This window comes from Mastacembelus armatus, chromosome 19 (genome assembly GCF_900324485.2).
Source record: "Mastacembelus armatus chromosome 19, fMasArm1.2, whole genome shotgun sequence".
NCBI classification, from domain to species: Eukaryota; Metazoa; Chordata; class Actinopteri; order Synbranchiformes; family Mastacembelidae; genus Mastacembelus; species Mastacembelus armatus.
In genome coordinates, this window is record NC_046651.1 from 19,747,720 (window position 1) to 19,768,531 (window position 20,812).

The 20,812-nt window shown below is 40.6% G+C and overlaps 1 long non-coding RNA gene across 4 annotated transcripts in view; it reads left to right on the top strand.

Moving 5' to 3' along the window:
- Nucleotides 1-20,812, top strand: part of LOC113135580 (uncharacterized) — a 41,999-nt gene that overhangs the window by 20,598 nt on the left and 589 nt on the right. The window contains exons 4-10 of one of the 4 annotated variants that reach the window (XR_003296186.1): nt 3,609-3,690; nt 4,009-4,091; nt 5,050-5,170; nt 15,178-15,277; nt 18,515-18,600; nt 18,704-18,742; nt 19,702-19,927. This is a non-coding gene — a long non-coding RNA (uncharacterized LOC113135580). Of the gene's footprint in view, nt 1-3,608; nt 3,691-4,008; nt 4,092-5,049; nt 5,171-15,177; nt 15,278-18,514; nt 18,601-18,703; nt 18,743-19,701; nt 20,812 lie in introns of those variants that run through there. The other 3 variants (XR_003296185.1, XR_003296187.1, XR_003296188.1) reach the window with 3 other exon arrangements.

The following is a 20,812-nucleotide window of genomic DNA, read 5'->3' on the forward strand; positions in this document are numbered from 1 at the left end:
TCCCATCCAGAGACTGACAGCACCAATGAATGTGTGTGAATCCAGAACCTGGTTCAGCTTATGGGTCTGAGCCGTAGACCTCCATTGTTGTCCAAAAACTATTAAAAACACAGCAGGGAGCCACACCGCTGACCTGGCTCACATGGTTCTTCCTCACCAACAATGGGAGGCCCGTCTTCTTCCAAAAACCAGCTCCAGACTCTGCTGTGAGCTGCGAGTGACCAGGTTCACTGGACACAGGATCTGCCTAAATGTGAACAGATACAGGATGAAAACATCTGGTTTTCAACCTGCTGGTCTCTGTTAATGTCTTTCTCTGATTTCCCTGATTTCAGTCAATGCCAGAAGTCCTGGACAGAAACCTACGGAGCCATCAGGTCTTTCCTGGTAATTCCATGTCTCATACCCAAAATGTGATAAATGGAGGTGAAGACGCTTCAATGCAGAACAAAAAACTGCAGTGATGTGGTGGAAAATGTGGTTTTCTTTTGTGTTATATGAGCAGGACCTGGGCAGATTTTTCCAGAATGTCTGATTTCAACATTTGTTCAGGACAAACAGTCAAATGAAAATAACGCAGCTTCACACTCCTCCTCCTCTTCATCATTCTCATTTCCTGCTGCAGCTCTAACTCTCTGAATATTAAACACCTCCTCTCCCCCAGTGACCAATGTCTTTAAATGCCCCCCATCCCACAACCTCTGCTGCTCCTGCTGTTGCCATGGTAACAACAATCCTCTGGTGATTAGTGTTAATTATCACCATGGCAACACCATCAGTAGCAGTGTAGTCGTGTGTCAGAAGGAGGAAAAGAAAGAAGAGGTCCAGATTGTGGTGGTTCTGCTTGCCGTGTCCTAGGACCCTCGACTGGTCTTTCAGAGACATGACGCTGGTGTCAGACCCGAGCCGTAGGTACTGCAGTACCAACCTACATGTACTGTGGTACTGTAGCTCCATTTTAACCTTTTCTCACTTCAGTTTAATTTTAAATCGAAGATTCTTCCCTTATTTCAACTCCCTTTGTCCTCTTCTTCTGCCTCTGACATTTTGTGAAGAGGTCGGTTTGAAAATAACTTTCAGCTTATTAACTAATTCAGGAACCTTTTCACAAGCTGGTTAACAAGGATCTGAGCCAATCCCCCTGTGGTTAACACACTCACACCTCCATAATTACTGGCCAGTATCATCTCCTTCTGCGCTGCTTGGTAGCGTTCACCGTCATGAAGGTGAGTTATGTGACCATTTAAATGCCAGGCTGATGACATAATTGGGTGCAGGGCAGATTGTTGGCAGGAGAGGATAAATGTTACCTGAGGTACAAAAAAATCAACTACTTTATGTTGTATGTTTAACTTCCAGGAAAACCTGTCGGTCAGTTTAATCAGAAGCAGCTTGACCCAGTGTGATCCAGATTCTGGTCCATGAGTCCTTTGTCCGCTCTCTGTGGAAATGGAGAAACATGAATGTGAAATCCTCCTTTTTAGAGGCAGAACAGCCCGTCTGACCTCTGACCTCTCCGTCCAGGGACGTTAATGTTTCAGTCCATCACACCTTTGGTCTGATCCATTATTCACCTGCTCACTTCGGATCATTTAGAAATGTGCTGCTGATCAACATGAAGCTGAATAAAAGTCAGCAGAGACACGAACAGGTGTTACGTCTCATTCACCTATCGTCATGTGACTGAAGCTCCGTACCGATTTACCGTACTGGTTTAACTGATGACACCTGAACTTAAAAGTCTCAAAGACCAATTAGTCCCTGTCGTACGGGCACAAGTATGAAAAGGCTGTTATCATCTAAAACGTGATTGGCCTGTTGGTTGTGCACAGAGCTGCACACCTGTCACACTTTAATCAGTGGTGTGACACACACCTGAGCCAAGTGTGACCCTGTATAAAGGCGTCCACACATACGTGTGTTGTGTCTTCAGTTTCCTTTAACATCTCATCCACTCACTCTCCACATTCACCCAATGTGTTTGTTGGTTTCGATGTGGCAGCTCTAAACGAAGCTCACCTGTGTACCTGTCATCTCACCTGTAACGCCTGGAAAAGAGCCACAAAAACTGAAGCACTTCAGTGACAAACTCCCAACATGCCGCGAGTTTCGTAAATGGTCTTATACTTGTTTATCGCTTTTCTACACTCAAGTGTACTCAAAGCAATTTTATACTATTTGTCCCTTCACCCACTCACTCACACATTCATACACCAGTGGAATGAGTTTGTAGTGGAAGTAGTACTCAGTACCCTTTACTTTTGTAAAAGTACAAATACCACAGTGTAGAAGTAGTTTGTTTCAGGTAAAAGTCATCCAGTCTTTACTAAAGCAAAGGTGTCACAGTATCTACCCTTAAAATATAATATAAATATAAATATAATATACAGCAGCAAAGTGAAAGTACTTGTTCTGCAGAAAAATGTGTATTGATGCATTTGTCACAGTGAAGGTGGAACTCATTTCAGTGACTTAAATCACTGCTGGTGTCTGAATTTCCCCCCAGGGATCAATAAAGTCTTATCTTAACCTTTAATAACCTATCATAATTCATTAGTTGATTATATTTTTATTAATAATCTCAGTTTGCCTAAAGCCTTAAAATAGGTGGTAGTGGATTAAAAAGTCCAATTTCTGTGTTGTAAAGTGTCATAAAATGGAATTAGCCAAAGAACATAATCAGGTGTGTGATTAATAGTTTAATGTGTGTGTCTGTGAGTGATGCTGAATAATACACAAATGTAGGCTGAAACATTACATCTGTCAGAGTTTGTGCATATTTTCTTAACTATAAATTTTATGTAGAATCAGCACAAACCAGCTGACAATAAGAAACATGTCACTAATCACTGAAGAAGCTTTTAAGTGCACAGTTAGTTTTTGTTAAAAAACTGCTGAGGACGACCAAAGTCTAAATCAGCACTGAAATATTCATGCAACTCATATATTTAGATGAAAAATCTATTTTCTAAATGTTAATCTGTAAAAATGTCAAAGTGCATGTTTATTTCATGAAAGACATGAAATCCTAACCAGAGCTGATGTGTTTAATGAAATAAATATGAACAGATGGATGTTTAGTTTTCACTCTGTCGTCCATTCAAACCATCACCGTGCACGAGCGACGTGCAGCAATAACACACACAGACTCAGATTTCAGTTGAAGCCTTTTAGCACTTTTTGTTGTCAGGTTGTTAAAAGTTAAACAGCTTTTATTTTTTATTTTGTCTTTTTTTTTTTTTTTTTTTTTTTTTTTACTTTTAAAATAAACATCAGTGTGTGTGTGTGTGTGTGTGTGTGTGTGTGTGTGTGTGTGTCTTCCAGCTGGGTGGCCACAGAGGCAGGCGCCTAAAAGCCAGAATAAATGTTAAAAGCAGATCAATATTTTATTCAAGATAAATTATTGTGGAGTGTTTCTGAAAGCCTGCAGTGTCCAACATGGCACGTGTTAATAATGGATCAGAGTGTGTCAGTAATGCTGTATTGTGTCGTTAAAGTGACTGCAGTTTCATTCTGATCTGAAGTGTTTTTAAAACATATGACAGCAGCTCAGATGACACACGTTAATATTTCATCCCGTGTCTTTGTGCGTTTGTCTTCACATGCAGCTGAAACCTTCCTGTCAGCTCTGAGATCTGAGCAGAGCAGCCGAGCGGCGCCGTCTTCCTGTAGACCAGCTGCACCATGCGGGTATGTTGACCACTTTAGAGTACTGCAGTACCAAAGTATTACCATAGCATTATTAAAGTATTACTAAAGCACCCTCAGCTGCTGTAGAAATCACAAATGATCTTGACAACATGACGTCAATGCTGCTGTAAATACAGTGAGCTCAGTGAGACACTAGTTTACACTAAAAACAGAAAACAGAGGGATGATTAACAGTCTGTCTCATAATTCCTTTGTCCTCCATCACGTTCATTTCAAACATGCCGAATAGAGATGTAAACGTCCCATGTGAACACGTGCACCTGTGCTTTAACATGAAAACTGTGTTGGGTTTTTCAGACGTGCATCAGGTGATGAAGAGCAGATGAGACTTAACGGTGTCAGGGCGCCCTGTGAACTCTGCGTGGCTGCTGTTACTACAGGTGAGCACGCGTGTCAGACGGTTTTCCACCTGGATGGACTAACATCCGTTCATTAGCGCAGACAGCCTGTGAAAGTCTGTGCCCCGTGTGTGAAACTGATGACATTTCACAGCCTGCCTGGTTTACATGTAGAGCGTGTTTGATCTGACACGCCTGAACACACCACAGGTGGAGACAGAGTCAATAAGAGAACAGAAAGAGGTTACGGCTGCTCATTAAACATGACGCAGATCACAGGGAGCGGCTTCATACGTGTTGTTACAGAAACCACACACACATTTTCTATGTGTGAAGAATCGTTCGTAATAAATATAGCCTGGGCATTTTTTTTAAAAATGCAGGTGTCACAGCCCCATAAAGCACCGCATGATTACAGGAATTCAGTCTTAGTTTGACTTTTTGAGTGTGAGCAGGCAGGAAAAATCAGAGAACTGCTTCTCAACATTAACTGGTCATAAACCTTGTGCAGCTGGAAGCTCAGCCCAGGTCTTCCTGCAGCTGTGGATCAGACCTGGAGCGTGGTTTCTCACAGCGATGCTGCTGCGAGCACTCTGCTGGGTTCAGGTCTTGGTTCTGACCGGACCCGCATACGGTGGGTTTTCGGTTGTGCTGCATCAGATTTACTTCCATGTTGAGGCTCACTGTCCTGCTGAGTTCCAGGTGGTGGACAACCCCCGGCATCATCCTGGGCCTTCCCGATAAACCTGCTGCAGTGTTTTATTTTGAAAAGCAGCAGCTTCTTCCTCTGTGGTGCTGTGGCCTCATGAACAGATGTGTTGACTTCAAGACACTGAAACTTGAAGACATTAGATTATTGTTAGTATTATTATTGTTATTGTTGTTAATGGAAACAATTGTTAATCAGGTTCAGTCATTGGTTTACGCAATTAAACAAGGTTTTTATGATACGTGTGTCTTTGTGTGTGTGTGTGTGTGTGTGTGTGTGTGTGTGTATGAGTGTGTGTGTTACATGCAGGTGTTAGTGTTCGTCCGTCTCATCAATCTGTCACTCTGGAGACGTGTTAGTCCAAACAGAGCTTGGCCAATCAGAGCACTGGACCCAGGGGACGTGAACAGAGGTGAGGTCTCACCAATTTACCTGTCAGATGTAGAGAAACACACACACACACACACACACACACACACACACACACACTGTAATTGACTATAATTGTCAGATGAAATCAGCTGATTCTGAAGAAGTGTTGGTTTAACAGCTGAACAAAGTAGTTTTCTCACCTGTACAACAAAAAATGCATTGTGGGATTGTTAGCAGACATTACTGCACAGTTAAATGTACTCAGCCCCTTTACTGCAGTAACAGTGGTAATACCACAGAGTAAAAGTCCTGCATTCCATATTGCTGGGTAGCTGACGTTAACTACCTTATATACTTCTAATTTGAAGTACTTTTAATTCTGATTATTATTAGTATACGTTTTAATAATTGGCTTAATTGTCTAATTGTTATGATTTTTGAGTTAAAATTTCTACAAGGAGAAACACTGAATTTAAGATACTTAACAGTAAACAACAAAAAAATAAAAAGCCCTTTTTATGGGCCTGTGATTTTTTTTTTTTGTTCTCTCAAAAAAAGACTTAACACAATAGCTCTTTATTTTCTCTGTGAAATGAAACAGTACAACCAAACAAAGTTCAGGGTTTTTTTGTGAGTTCCAGCAGAAAAAACACAACTTGATGAAATATCACTTCTCTCAGGACCAGGTGATAATAACTGAGAAAACCTGTAGGTGCAATGAAATATCAGAGTTAATTTAAATTCTCATCATTACCATCTAGAAATAATGTAAAGTAACTGTTTATTTAAATAAGAAGGAAAATAATATATTCAAGAGCAGTGATTGGTTAACTATGTTGTATATTATTGTATGATACAAATGATATTGATAAGTATTAAAAGTTTCAATAAAGTGAAATTATGTCAAATAACCAAAGAATCATGGAAATGATGTGACATGAAATATATTTAACTGATGGATAGGAAGCTGGATGTATTTTCCTCGTCTTGAATAAATGTCAGTCTGGAGCCGACTCTCCAAATATAAAATATCCAGGAATATTAAACATTCCTGAATATTAAAATCTAAAACTTTTTTGATTCATCAGGCAATAAAAAGTTCAAATAGCACGGAAAATAAAATTTATATGCCTGTCACATTTATATGTGTATGAATATATATATATATATATATATATATATATATATATATATTCATACACATATATATATATATATATATATATATATATATATATATATATTGAAACCAAATGAAATAAAAGCAGAGAAAGTAAAATGTGAAGTGACACAGACGACTTCCAGGGTTTTATTAGCGAGAGGTGTGTATTTTTTTGTGTGTACTTCATTTAAAGGACCACACACACACTCTGTGGATAATTTACACAAAGGTGTGTGTGACGAGTGGGCGAGTGACTATGTGTATGTGTTGGAGAGCAAGAGCAGTACCACAGGCTGTAACAGTACTGCTCAAGTGAAGTATTTCAGCTGGTAACAGGCAGTAACGTGACAATATGAGGTTAAACCTACTCTGGGAGCAGAAACCACCTCATCACTTTTAGGTTCTCGTGCTGATCAGTGATTTCACATGTTGTCTCATCACAGTGCTGCATTTAAATGCCTCAGACCGGTGTTCAGTGTTCATGTGTTCACCGGTGGGAACCCTGATGTCAGTGTTTATCCTATACTTTTGTTTTCAGCTGCCTTTAACAAACTCCATTTCCCATAAGGCCACAGACCACTGTGGCTGAGTTTTCAGACAGGAATGATGTCATGAAGGTGTCATGCAGTGGATTTGTCTCGATTTGATGTTTTCAGAACAAGTGAAGAAAGAAGCAAACCCTCTGGAGGGACACACTGGACCAACCTGGTGTCCATGTGACCCGTCACAGACCATGATGCCCGGTTTAAATGGCGTACTGCTCCTTTTGCGCCATGTAGTTGCTCAGAGGCTCCTCAGCAGGGGCTGACCAGCTGGTTAGGATAATCCTCCACCTGGTGTGTGCAGGGTTATGTTATTGATCCTGTCTGTGTGGACATGTCCAAACCCGTCCGGCCCGCTGTGGGTTTCTGTGTAAAGCCCATTTCAGCCCTTCACTTTCCTTATGGCCACTAAACGACTCGGTGACCTGCACTGCTCACCTGTCACCTCCTGATTGGATGCTCACAGCTCTGCTCTGTCATCATGATGATTGGCTGAGCAGCAGGAGGTAGTGACTGTGATTAACAACAAACACTGATCACCTGATCCTCAGAGACACAGACGCACTAACGTGGACAATAATGGCCAGACACACCTGTAGAGACGACATCATACGAGGAACAACACAAATATCAAGACAGAAGTTTAAAGAAAACGAAGATGAAGAAACAGATGAGGATGAAAAGGAAGCAGGTAAAATGTTGAGATGAAAAGTGAAATGACTTGATGGAGGTGAGAACACAGGACACCTGTGGATCATGTGACCAACTGTGTGGCTCACCTGTTAAAACATGACCATCCAATAGGAGCGGAGAGATGAGCAGCTTCCGTTTGAGTTTACTGAATAAAAACTCCAAGAAAACTGAAGGGAAAGTTTGGGGGGCGGTGATGGTGTTGCCCTTTGTGTCCCCGTCAGTCTTTGGACATTCTGCTTCTGTAATCACCATGGTAACAACTCATCAGCATCATCTTCGTCATCGCCGCCGCCGCCCGGCAAAATAGCTGCCTAGACAGAGTGCTAATTTAACCTGTGTGTGTGTGTTTTAGCCAATTATCACCAGCAAAACACACACACTGGTTAATAGTGTAAACAGTGACATCAGGAGTGAAAACAGATTAAAGTTAAATCCCCCCCTTCAGTCAGTACTGGTGAAGGTCTCTCTCCGTTCGTCATAGGAAATGATGTGAAGAGTTTGGGCCTTTTGTTGCGTTCACACTCACCTGTCGACACTCAGCAGATGTTCGACAGGTGAGTGTGAGCAGGGCCTGAAGTATTTAACTACTACTGATACCAAAAAACTCCCAGTACAAATAAAATTTGAAGTATTGAAGTAAAAGTAGTCGTTATAGCAAATGATCCATGTTAGTGTTGAAATCAGTTACAATTAATCCAATAGCTCTGCCGTAACACCCGTCAGTATGGCGCTCAGTGATGTTAATTATTGAGCTCATTGTTAAATGTGCCGTTGTACCTGACTACATTACACTCACAAGTGTTCCTAATATTCTGATGACCTGTATGTGAACAGGGAGGACAAAAAATTAGAGACATCGTTGCTCATGTTTGTAGTGTTTAATTTCCATGCATAAAATCACAAACATATAATTTATTATATTTCTGTGTTCACAGTGTAAAGCCAGAGAATCTGTCTCAAGATGAAACTTATGAAATTAAGTGAAATAAAGCTTAAAAGGTAAAATAAAGAAATGTCAAATAAAACAGTTTTTACTGTTTAATTAAAACAGGAATGATGATAATAAGAGTGTGATACACAATATGCCCAGTTATTAGCAGTGTAATGACAGCACAGTGGAGCTGTGTTCATGTTACCAACCACAGCAAACTGCAAACAAAGAGGCTGCTGCTGTCTGACTGTGGCGTCTCTGGGGGTCTGACGGTAACAGAGTGGAGATGTGAGGAAGAAATGGAGGAAGAGTTTTTTCTCTAAAGTGTCAGTGCAGTTAGTAGGTGTGTGTGTGTGTGTGTGTGTGTGTGTGTCTGTGTGTGTCTGTGTGTGTGTGCACGTGAGGCAGAACAACTCGAGAGCACCCCCCGCTGGTCAGCAACACAACAACACTGCAGCACATACAGGCACACAAAACTTATATAATATAACTTATGATAATAATAATAATAATAATGAACAACAGTGTTTACAGACTGAGTCAGAAATGGACAAATTCTACCAAACACCAGGAAAAGAAATGTTTATTCATTTTTCAGTCGACCTGTGTTTGTTTGACAGTGTTTAGTTTTTGTGTCAGGGTTTATTGGTTTTATTCAATGTTTTTTCTTATTTTGATTGATCCCGGTTTTCAGATTTTCTAGTTCAGTGAAAAATGTTTCAGACTCAGCAGAAAAAGCTCATGAGTCTTTTAAAAGGTTTTGGAGCAGCTGGTGAATTTATATCAGAAATAGACAAACTGATGTGTTGCGCTGAAGCTGGTTCTGGACTAATCATGAGTAAATCAGTAGAAGTAGATGTTAAATTTATCCAAGAAGCTTTTACAGGTTTTAAGGAGGAACACAGAAAATGTTTTTTGTGTCTCATAGTGTGAGGCCTGTGATTGACTACAGAATGAAACCTGTTTATTTCAGGCTGTGCATTAACCCAACGTTTAAAAACAAAGATTTAAAATCTGGAGGGGAAAAAAAGAATCATTGAGCAAAGTTATGAAATTAATAAAAGCTGACATAAAACCATTCATTTAAAAAGATTCTGTTTATCATTTTATATGTTGCAGAAATAACAGAGCTGAATATTAATCACTGAAATTTGGAGGATTTTATTTGACAAACTAAAAAACTCACAAAACCCCTTGAGATGCACTTACTCATTATCAGACATAAAAACATGGAAATTATCAGTGAAACAATTAAATAATTAAATGCCACAGAACACAGGCGACAACAAAACTTTTCCTTTACTAGAGAGGAACAATTATTATTTCTTCGTGGTTTAAATTGTAATTTACGTAATGTTGGAATTTAAAGTCAAGAGATTGTGTCTGGTGACTGACTGAACCAGTTTTACCACCAGAATCTAAAGATCCAAACTGTAGTTAAAGATGTAAAAATGAGACATTTAACACTTGAAGTGTTTGAAAGGAAGCCTGACAGAGATATAAATAAAAATGTGATTTACAGTTAGAGACTCGGTCTCCTCTTCTTCTGTGTCTCCGTCCGTCTTCCTGCTCTCAGTAAAATGACATTTAGAGCAGCAGGGTGAGAAAAGCAATCTGCCGTCCCTCCCAGGAGAGAGGGGGAGAGAGAGGAGATGTAAATGTAAAAATGAGTGGAATAAAAGAGAGAAGGAGAGGGGGAGGGGAGGAGTGCAACCTGGAGTGGAGGAGGTGAAAAGAGAGAATGGGGGGGTCTTTTCCTCCATAAACACTGGTCTTCTGCGCTGTCCTTGGCTGCCCTAATGGATTTTAGTCTGCAATGGGAGGACGTTTCTACGTTGTGAAGACATTTCCACGTTGTGAAGACATTTTCACGTTGTGAAGACATTTTTGCATTTCCACGTTGTGAAGACATTTCCACGTTGTGAAGACATTTCCACGTTGTGAAGACATTTCCACATTTCCTTGTTGTGAAGATGTTTCCACATTGTGAAGGCATTTCCATGTTGTGAAGACATTTCCATGTTGTGAAGACATTTCCACATTTCCATGTTGTGAAGACATTTCCTTGTTGTGAAGATGTTTCCACATTAAGACATTTCCATGTTGTGAAGACATTTCCTTGTTGTGAAGATGTTTCCACATTGTGAAGACATTTCCATGTTGTGAAGATGTTTCCACATTTCCATGTTGTGAAGACATTTCCATGTTGTGAAGACATTTCCACATTTCCATGTTGTGAAGACATTTCCTTGTTGTGAAGATGTTTCCACATTAAGACATTTCCATGTTGTGAAGACATTTCCTTGTTGTGAAGATGTTTCCACATTTCCATGTTGTGAAGACATTTCCATGTTGTGAAGACATTTCCACATTTCCAAGTTGTGAAGACATTTCCACATTTCCACGTTGTGAAGACATTTCCATGTTGTGAAGACATTTCCACATTTCCATGTGGTGAAGACATTTCCACATTTCCACGTTGTGAAGACATTTCCATGTTGTGAAGACATTTCCACATTTCCATGTGGTGAAGACATTTCCACATTTCCATGTGGTGAAGACATTTCCACATTTCCATGTGGTGAAGACATTTCCACATTTCCATGTTGTGAAGACATTTCCACATTGTGAAGACATTTCCATGTTGTGAAGACATTTCCACATTTCCATGTTGTGAAGACATTTCCACATTTCCACGTTGTGAAGACATTTCCACATTGTGAAGACATTTCCATGTTGTGAAGACATTTCCACATTTCCATGTTGTGAAGACATTTCCACATTTCCATGTGGTGAAGACATTTCCACATTTCCACGTTGTGAAGACATTTCCACATTGTGAAGACATTTCCATGTTGTGAAGACATTTCCACATTTCCATGTGGTGAAGACATTTCCACATTTCCACGTTGTGAAGACATTTCCACATTGTGAAGACATTTCCATGTTGTGAAGACATTTCCACATTTCCATGTGGTGAAGACATTTCCACATTTCCACGTTGTGAAGACATTTCCATGTTGTGAAGACATTTCCATGTTGTGAAGACATTTCCACATTTCCATGTTGTGAAGACATTTCCATGTTGTGAAGACATTTCCACATTTCCACGTTGTGAAGACATTTCCACATTGTGAAGACATTTCCATGTTGTGAAGACATTTCCACATTTCCATGTGGTGAAGACATTTCCACATTTCCACGTTGTGAAGACATTTCCACGTTGTGAAGACATTTCCATGTTGTGAAGGCATTTCCACATTTCCACGTTGTGAAGACATTTCCATGTTGTGAAGACATTTCCACATTTCCATGTTGTGAAGACATTTCCACATTTCCACGTTGTGAAGACATTTCCATGTTGTGAAGACATTTCCACGTTGTGAAGACATTTCCACATTTCCATGTGGTGAAGACATTTCCACATTTCCACGTTGTGAAGACATTTCCACATTGTGAAGACATTTCCATGTTGTGAAGACATTTCCACATTTCCATGTGGTGAAGACATTTCCACATTTCCATGTGGTGAAGACATTTCCACATTTCCATGTGGTGAAGACATTTCCACATTTCCATGTTGTGAAGACATTTCCACATTTCCATGTTGTGAAGACATTTCCACATTTCCACATTGTGAAGACATTTCCATGTTGTGAAGACATTTCCACATTTCCATGTTGTGAAGACATTTCCTTGTTGTGAAGATGTTTCCACATTAAGACATTTCCATGTTGTGAAGACATTTCCTTGTTGTGAAGATGTTTCCACATTGTGAAGACATTTCCATGTTGTGAAGATGTTTCCACATTTCCATGTTGTGAAGACATTTCCACATTTCCATGTTGTGAAGACATTTCCTTGTTGTGAAGATGTTTCCACATTTCCATGTTGTGAAGACATTTCCACATTTCCATGTTGTGAAGACATTTCCACATTTCCACGTTGTGAAGACATTTCCATGTTGTGAAGACATTTCCATGTTGTGAAGACATTTCCATGTTGTGAAGACATTTCCACATTTCCATGTGGTGAAGACATTTCCACATTTCCATGTGGTGAAGACATTTCCACATTTCCATGTTGTGAAGACATTTCCACATTTCCATGTTGTGAAGACATTTCCACATTTCCACGTTGTGAAGACATTTCCACATTGTGAAGACATTTCCATGTTGTGAAGACATTTCCACATTTCCATGTTGTGAAGACATTTCCACATTTCCATGTGGTGAAGACATTTCCACATTTCCACGTTGTGAAGACATTTCCACATTGTGAAGACATTTCCATGTTGTGAAGACATTTCCACATTTCCATGTGGTGAAGACATTTCCACATTTCCACGTTGTGAAGATATTTCCATGTTGTGAAGACATTTCCATGTTGTGAAGACATTTCCACATTTCCATGTTGTGAAGACATTTCCATGTTGTGAAGACATTTCCATGTTGTGAAGACATTTCCATGTTGTGAAGACATTTCCACATTTCCATGTTGTGAAGACATTTCCACATTTCCACATTGTGAAGACATTTCCATGTTGTGAAGACATTTCCACATTTCCATGTGGTGAAGACATTTCCACATTTCCATGTTGTGAAGACATTTCCACATTTCCACGTTGTGAAGACATTTCCATGTTGTGAAGGCATTTCCACATTTCCACGTTGTGAAGACATTTCCATGTTGTGAAGACATTTCCACATTTCCATGTTGTGAAGACATTTCCACATTTCCACGTTGTGAAGACATTTCCATGTTGTGAAGACATTTCCACGTTGTGAAGACATTTCCACATTTCCATGTGGTGAAGACATTTCCACATTTCCACGTTGTGAAGACATTTCCACATTGTGAAGACATTTCCATGTTGTGAAGACATTTCCACATTTCCATGTGGTGAAGACATTTCCACATTTCCACGTTGTGAAGACATTTCCACGTTGTGAAGACATTTCCATGTGGTGAAGACATTTCCACATTTCCATGTTGTGAAGACATTTCCACATTTCCATGTTGTGAAGACATTTCCACATTTCCACATTGTGAAGACATTTCCATGTTGTGAAGACATTTCCACATTTCCATGTTGTGAAGACATTTCCTTGTTGTGAAGATGTTTCCACATTAAGACATTTCCATGTTGTGAAGACATTTCCTTGTTGTGAAGATGTTTCCACATTGTGAAGACATTTCCATGTTGTGAAGACATTTCCACATTTCCATGTTGTGAAGACATTTCCACATTTCCATGTGGTGAAGACATTTCGATGTTGTGAAGATGTTTCCACGTTGTGAAGACATTTCCACATTTCCATGTGGTGAAGACATTTCGATGTTGTGAAGATGTTTCCACGTTGTGAAGACGTTTCTCGCAGGAGCTGTGTGCTAAAGTTTGATGCTAACAGTTTGACCTCTGTATGTGGCTGCTGTAAAGGACAAAAACAGGATGTGTGTACTAACAGGAAGTGACAGCAGCATGCAGCAGAATGATGTCAAGTTGTCGGCAGCAAACCAGATGTGCCAGATGTTGGCTAATGCTGCCCACAGCCCAGAGGGGCCGAGCGGTCAGCCACATTTATTTGAACCAAACTGCTTTTGTTTCCATTTTAAATCAGTGTTTACTTTTGTAATGGATCAAAAATTCATGTTTTTCAGGTTAATGAACTGAAGCTTATTTTCTTTAGATGATCACCATGATGATGAGATATTGTTCAAGACATATACACAAATTATACTTCTGTTTTCTGTGCATTGTTTGCAACCTAAGAGGAGCTGTAACAGCTCACTGGCTGAATCTGGTTTGAATAAAACACCCCTTGAAGGCTGAATGTCTGGAAATGTTTTTTCTCCTCTTTTCTTGCTCTGTGAATTTCAAAGTGAAATAAAACATTTCCTTTGGGGATAAAAACCTCCAATATAAGCATTTTGTTTTCCCTTAGATTCTAAAAATTCAGTTATATTATTATTTCATTATTTTTCTTTTGTTTCTCTATGCATTGTGATCACTGTCAGATATGACATCCAAGTCAAAGTTTAAAGAGTAGGAGGCGAATTTCTTTTCCTGTCTTTAAATGTGTTTAAATTCTTGTCTTCTCACTGAGCGTCTGACAGCTCTTTGTGTGGTCGGTCTGCAGGAACCCAGAGGGTTCACTTCTGTGTTGTATCACCGAGGAGGCCACTTCAGCTTTTTGTTTTAAATCCACTAAAACACACCAACAATTATCCAGAGTGCAGATTGCCACTTTCTCCTCATTAGCTGGCCTACTGTTAAGTAGGTTAAACAGAGAACTGGTCCACTTTCCACTTCAGACCTTCTTTAATAGAGACCAAAGCAATCTGTGCAGGAACAAAGCCGTTATTAGTGTCTTTTGTCTCGGCCAGAAAGCTTCCAGCTGCTAATTAACAAGCCCAGTCTTATCACACACCTCCATGGCTCACGCTGCTGCTGCAACGATCAGCTGCAGAAACACAGCCTGAAAAACACCAGGCTGGACCAAATCCTAACAAGGACGAGCCAGTGCTGATGGAAAAACAGTCACAGATGTGTTGGCTGATCCACATCTTTGATTCTGGTTTTGTATTTATCTAATGCACCGTCCAAATAGTTTTAATAACCTTTAAATCTCTCTGGAACATAATCGCATTGTCTGTTTTCATTGTTGTTGGGCTCTGACAGGTGTAGAAACCTCACATGTCTGCAAACTCTTTGTCAGGTCCAAGTTCGTCCAGTCCGGTCCAGCAGCCTCAGCTCTGCCAATCCAGAGACCCATACTGAGTCAGGGCCCCTTTTCTGGAGCCTCGATCGTGGTCCAGGTACCTGGAACGTTTTCGTTCCAACCTTCAGATTATTGAATGGCCTGATGGCTTTGGCTCCATTACCTTGGCAATGTAAGTTTTTGTTTATTTATTTATTTAATTTATTTTTGACAGGCCGTCACTATGGCAACAAGGTTTTTGGAGAGAAAATGAGAGCAACTTCTTGATCACTGCTCTGTCAAACATCTCGTCAATATGTGTTTACTTCTTATGGTTTGTCTTCAGATATAATCTATTTTATTGCTTTTAGTTTAATAATAATTTTCACAGATGCCTTTTATTTACTGACATTTTTACTTTTATGAAATTATCTGTTTGCTCACATTTTATTTGTCAAACATTTCATTTTCGTTTCTGTTTTTCAATTATTTATTTATTATTATTTACTAACTTTTTATGTTTTTATTAGTACATCATGTGTTATGTATTTTAACTTTTTATCATTTGGTCATTATTTGTTAGTGTGTTTTATTTTTTGTTTTTATATAATTTCATAATTTTTTGTTAATCTGAGAAAAACATTGAATGAGGAAAAGGCAGACGACTGATTCTTCAAATATAACTGGAAGAATTACAAATTCACTTTTAGTTGTTTTTGTAACAGAACACCTCCTCTGTTTTCCTGCAGTTTAAATTTCATTTGTCAGTGTGAAGCTGCTGCTGGCAGTGATAATTAAGTCTCTGTTTGCTTTTCTATGTAAAAACACAGTTATTGACATCTGTCAGCACACACACATTTATAGCACACTGGGTTCTGCTGCGTGAGCAGTTTGTTGCTTCATAAATATGATTCGCTGTTTTCTCCCGATTGGCTTTTCTGCTGCAGCGGCGACGAGGGAATTATTGATTGATTTACTCACCGCCTCGAAAATAATTGTACACACACGGGTTTATAAAACGCATACACACAGACGAACATTAGCATTTAAAGAGGAAACCTTTCAACGTTTAATAGCCAAACTGATCGATGAACAATAGAGCTGATCGCTAACACACAGATGCTGGAGTGTGTTTGTAGCGCAGAACATCTCAAACACCAGCAGAGTCTTATGATCCTTCACGTTCCCTCTGTGCAGGTAACTCAGTTTATCAGTCTGTGCTCAGAGCCACAGGTGTTCATGTACGAAGAGTCAGATCTTCTGAGCCGATCCTGCAGATCCTCCCTGCTGCTCGGCGCATCAGTCCAGCTGGATTCACTGGATGTTACTGCCTCTTTGTTTCAGTCGGGTTCTGTTGCAGCCGGTCAGAGGTCAAGGGCCCGATATTTGCGACCTGGGGCCAAGAGTCTGAATGGGCCCTGGGGTCGGTGTTCTGGTTGGGCTCAGAGCTTTGCACAGACTGAGTGTATCGCCGTTATCACGGTGCGAATGCTGCAGAAAGTGCCGTCTCAGCAGAAAGTTACTGCTCTTTAACTCCTCTGCTGATTTAAACCCCCCCTCGTCTATCTGTCTATCTGCCCCCCTTCCCTTTTATTTCTCTGAAATGACTCTTAAAGACTTCCCACTCGACTAAATCTCTCTCTCTTCACCGCCGGCACATCATTGGTCGGCCGCTGACATTTTGTTAGACGTCGTTAAGGCCGGCGGCGCCATAAAGCACCCGAGGGTGACACCTTCCACCCTGCTGGGGAGGGAGAGGGAGTTATAGTTCTTATTTAAGGTCTCGATTAACCTTCTTTTCTGTACGACTAATCAATTTTCATGATACGAGCTCCATAAAGTCGGGTTAATACTACACACGTGTGGAGATGCGTATGGAAAGAGCAAAGGTGGAAGAAGAGCTCAAAGCTTTGACTCAGGTGCGACTCGGCCCAATGAGGGAGCCGCCGCAGGTTTTCATTTAAAGAACAGTCGACGACATTTATGGAGGTAAAGCTGCTGGTCTGTCTGCAGAACCAACGTGCTCAAATATCAGGAGCCTCAGACCCACACAGATACTGAACACTTCTATAGCCTGATCCACCAGAACCTCCCTGCTGAACCCGACAGACCCCCAGCACCTCCACTTACACACTAAATGAAAAGGGTTTCAGCCACATTTCACATACTTGGGTTGTTTATTACAGCATGTTTGTTTACTAACATCTCTAATGTAAACAACTCCTCCTGTCAAAGCACCAGATTGACACTGGGGGCGGGACTGTGTCGGAGGTTTGACCTCTGATTGGGCATTTTGAAGTCGAAGTGTTTTTGTCACTTTTTAGCTGCGATACAAAGAAAGTCTCGCCCTGTGATCGCTCTGCTAACTTTGTGAAACCACAGAACCCAATAAAAAAACCAACTGCACACACACATACCGAGTCATTTAACCCGGCCCGACCTCTCTCTGCTGCTCTGCTGCTTTCCAACACACAGCCTGTCAAACTGTCGCTGTGTGTGTGTCCACGTCTCTGCGGGGTGGACAAATTTAGTCTGTTACCATCGTTGTGAGGACTGTTCTGCTGTTACCCTGGTCTTTGTTAAGATATATTTTTAAGATATACTGTGGTTGATAGTTACGTGTGGAATTAGTCTGTGTTTACATTGGAAACTTGCTGTGATGTTGCCGGTCAGTGTGTGTGGTCCTGGAGCTCACATTTATAAAACACACAGCTAGTCTTACTTCTCTGTAGAACACAGACTTCACTTCTGCTGCTGGTCTGTAAAGCTCTTAATGGTTCCCAGTAGCTTACTGGTCTGCTCACAGTGCAACCTCTGGGCTGATTGATTGTTCAGTATCTTGAAGTTTGTCTGAACCGACTGGACTCAATTCAGTGATGGAGCAAGTGTGTAAACTAGAGGAAATTTGTGTTCTTATAGTTTGACTGTGACATCGTTTACATGTGAAATCAGAACCAGAAGCTCAGGTGATATTGGGGTCAAGGGCCGCATGCCGTTACACACCTGTCTCAGAGAGAAATGGAGGGATCAGTGAAATGCGGCGACTCAATCACCTTTAAATGGGCTTTAGTTTGTAATAACGTCAACTCACTCTTGCTCTTGGATATTATTACCTGTTAAGTGGGGGTGGCCTCCTCTCAGATGTAAAAGTGTTTCATGTTGATGGGTCACATGACAACAGTACCAACTGCTGTCACACAGCTCGCTCACTCTCACTCTATGCAGAAATATATCAGGCTATTGATTATAGATAATGTCATCAATTCATGAGGTGGTTTGATTTAGACTCAAACAAAGATCAGGGTAGTTTGAGAAACGTATTAATACTCAGTGATTCACTTTGTTTTTCATGCAGGTCTGCTGCACACCTGAACACACCTGAACTCTGAAGTCACCTTTTTCAAAACTGAAACTACCTCACCTCCTGGACAGGAAACAAAGGTAATGTTATTTTTTGTTGTCACATTTGCCTCACTGTTTACCTGCTGAGAGGTGAGTTTAAGGACAACAGGGAAACCTCAGCCTCCTTCTTTGTGACTTACAGGAAACGTTTGGTGTTCGGTGATCCTACATCATCATACAGGTGAGAACCTTTGAATCTTTAGCTGCTTCACCCAGTTTCCAGAGTTGAAGCCAACGTTTTGATATAATAAGCTGAGATCGTCCAAATGTTCTTTTGAGTGCGTTTTGGAAAAAGAACATTTGCTGAAGTTAAACAAGGTCTTTGTTGGTGAAATCATTTTAGGTGTTTTCATAGACTGTAACTTCTCTCAGCAGACCAGAGGGGCCAAAGCCACAGGCAGTTTTCTTCTATGGAATTTTTACTCCCTAAAAAAAACTCAATTCAACCAGTGACAGCTCCAGGGAACAAACCTGTGCTCTATGGGAAAACAGCATTTAGGGAAATTAGAAACACAGTAAGTGTCTGTGTCATCAGGTCTGAGAGATTTGAAACACTTAAAACTCAAATTTTTACTGCAGCCAAATCAAAACAGCAAAACCTAAATGTGATGCAGTAGAAATGCAGTCCTGTCAGTTTTAGCTTTGGGGAGATGCGTGAGTGACGCACTATGACCTTCACATGGAGACGAAAGCTCACATTTTAATTACAGATCCAGCCTGGTCTGAGTCGCTGTGGTGGGAAGGGTCTAAGTGATGGTTTCCAGCCCAGTGGCTGATGATCGAGGAGATGATACCGTGGAAAATTTATGGTCCATCTGTTGAAGTCTGGGGTTGAATCATCAGCTGTAGATGTACCTTTGATTTAGAAAATTTATCATGTTTATTTTTGTTAATCACTTATTTGGTCGTTTGATTGACAGAAGGCTAAATCTTGGTTGAACTGCACTCATGTCCACGGGGTCGTAATGACCTACGATGAAGATTTGGTGACGCATTTTAGTTTTCACCAACCTAAAAGCCTTAAACTCTGTGTGGAATGTCTTTTTTTGTTGGGAGCCGAGTCTTCTGAGGTCAGACTGTTCCTCTGAGGGAAAACTGACTTTTATGATTTCTATCTTTTCTCACATTGAATCCTCTCAGGAAGTTTCCCATCATGCCTTTCTGCAGCCTGTAATCGGTACTCGGGTTCAGCAGGCGGCGGCCGACCTCGACCTTCAGCGGCAGCTCGGAGGACGAAGCCGTCGTTGGAGAAGAGGTTTGAGGGCAGACAGACGGAGATGGACGGGGGAGAGAGGCAGAAATCCATTCAGAGACGTTAATAAAATCAAAGAGCCTGATATGATCAAGCATGAAGTACATTACAAAGGTAATGTGAATTTAAGCCCAGATCCTTTCATTATCAAAAACAGTGAGCCGTCGCTCGGCTGCACTGAGACGCCGGCGAATTTATGAGGCCAACTTCCTCAATCTAATAGAAGGATTCAGGTGTTACTAATGGACGAGAGAGGGGGGTAATAGAGGAGAGAGAGAGTTAATATAGAGTGATGGAGACGGACGAGAGACACCACCGAAGATCAGGAGAGAGGGAGAGAGATGAAGACAGATGAGAGAAGGAAGAAAAAGAAAAGTTAGAGACAAACTGAAGAAAGAAGAGGGGAATGAGGGGAAGCAGGTGTTAATCAGTCCCATTTATTTCAGACTGATGAAAGCAGAGTATGAAAGAATGTGCCTGTAGGATTTTAAACAAAAACTATTGAATATCAGATTATTATTAAATGTTTAGAACAGAATTCAGCTTTACGCATTGATTCAAGTTGAAATGAACCACAGTGCCTTCTGTTTTTGTGACTGCATTGTGCAGCAACCAGTTAGATTAGTTAGTTAAACAGTAAAACTGTGTTCAGGTAATACAGCTTTAGCATGTGATTTGTGATTTGACTGAAAAGACGGAGATTCATTTAAGCAGCTGAAAGGGATAAAACCAGCTCAACCTTCATCATCACGCTAACCATCAAGAACCCCTGGTTAAGGTCGTGGGACCTTCATGGGTAAAAGAAACATCTGCTGTGTAATTCAGCCTATTGTGTTGCTCTCTAACTCTGTCACCTGACTTCCTCCTAATTTCTAACAAGGAACAAATAAATTCACGTCATAATAAGATCATGCACAAAGGTGTAGAGACCTGTTTTTTAAAGCAGGCAGTCTGATATAACCGTTATGTGTTGCAAAGTTTATAAAGTCACTTCAATTG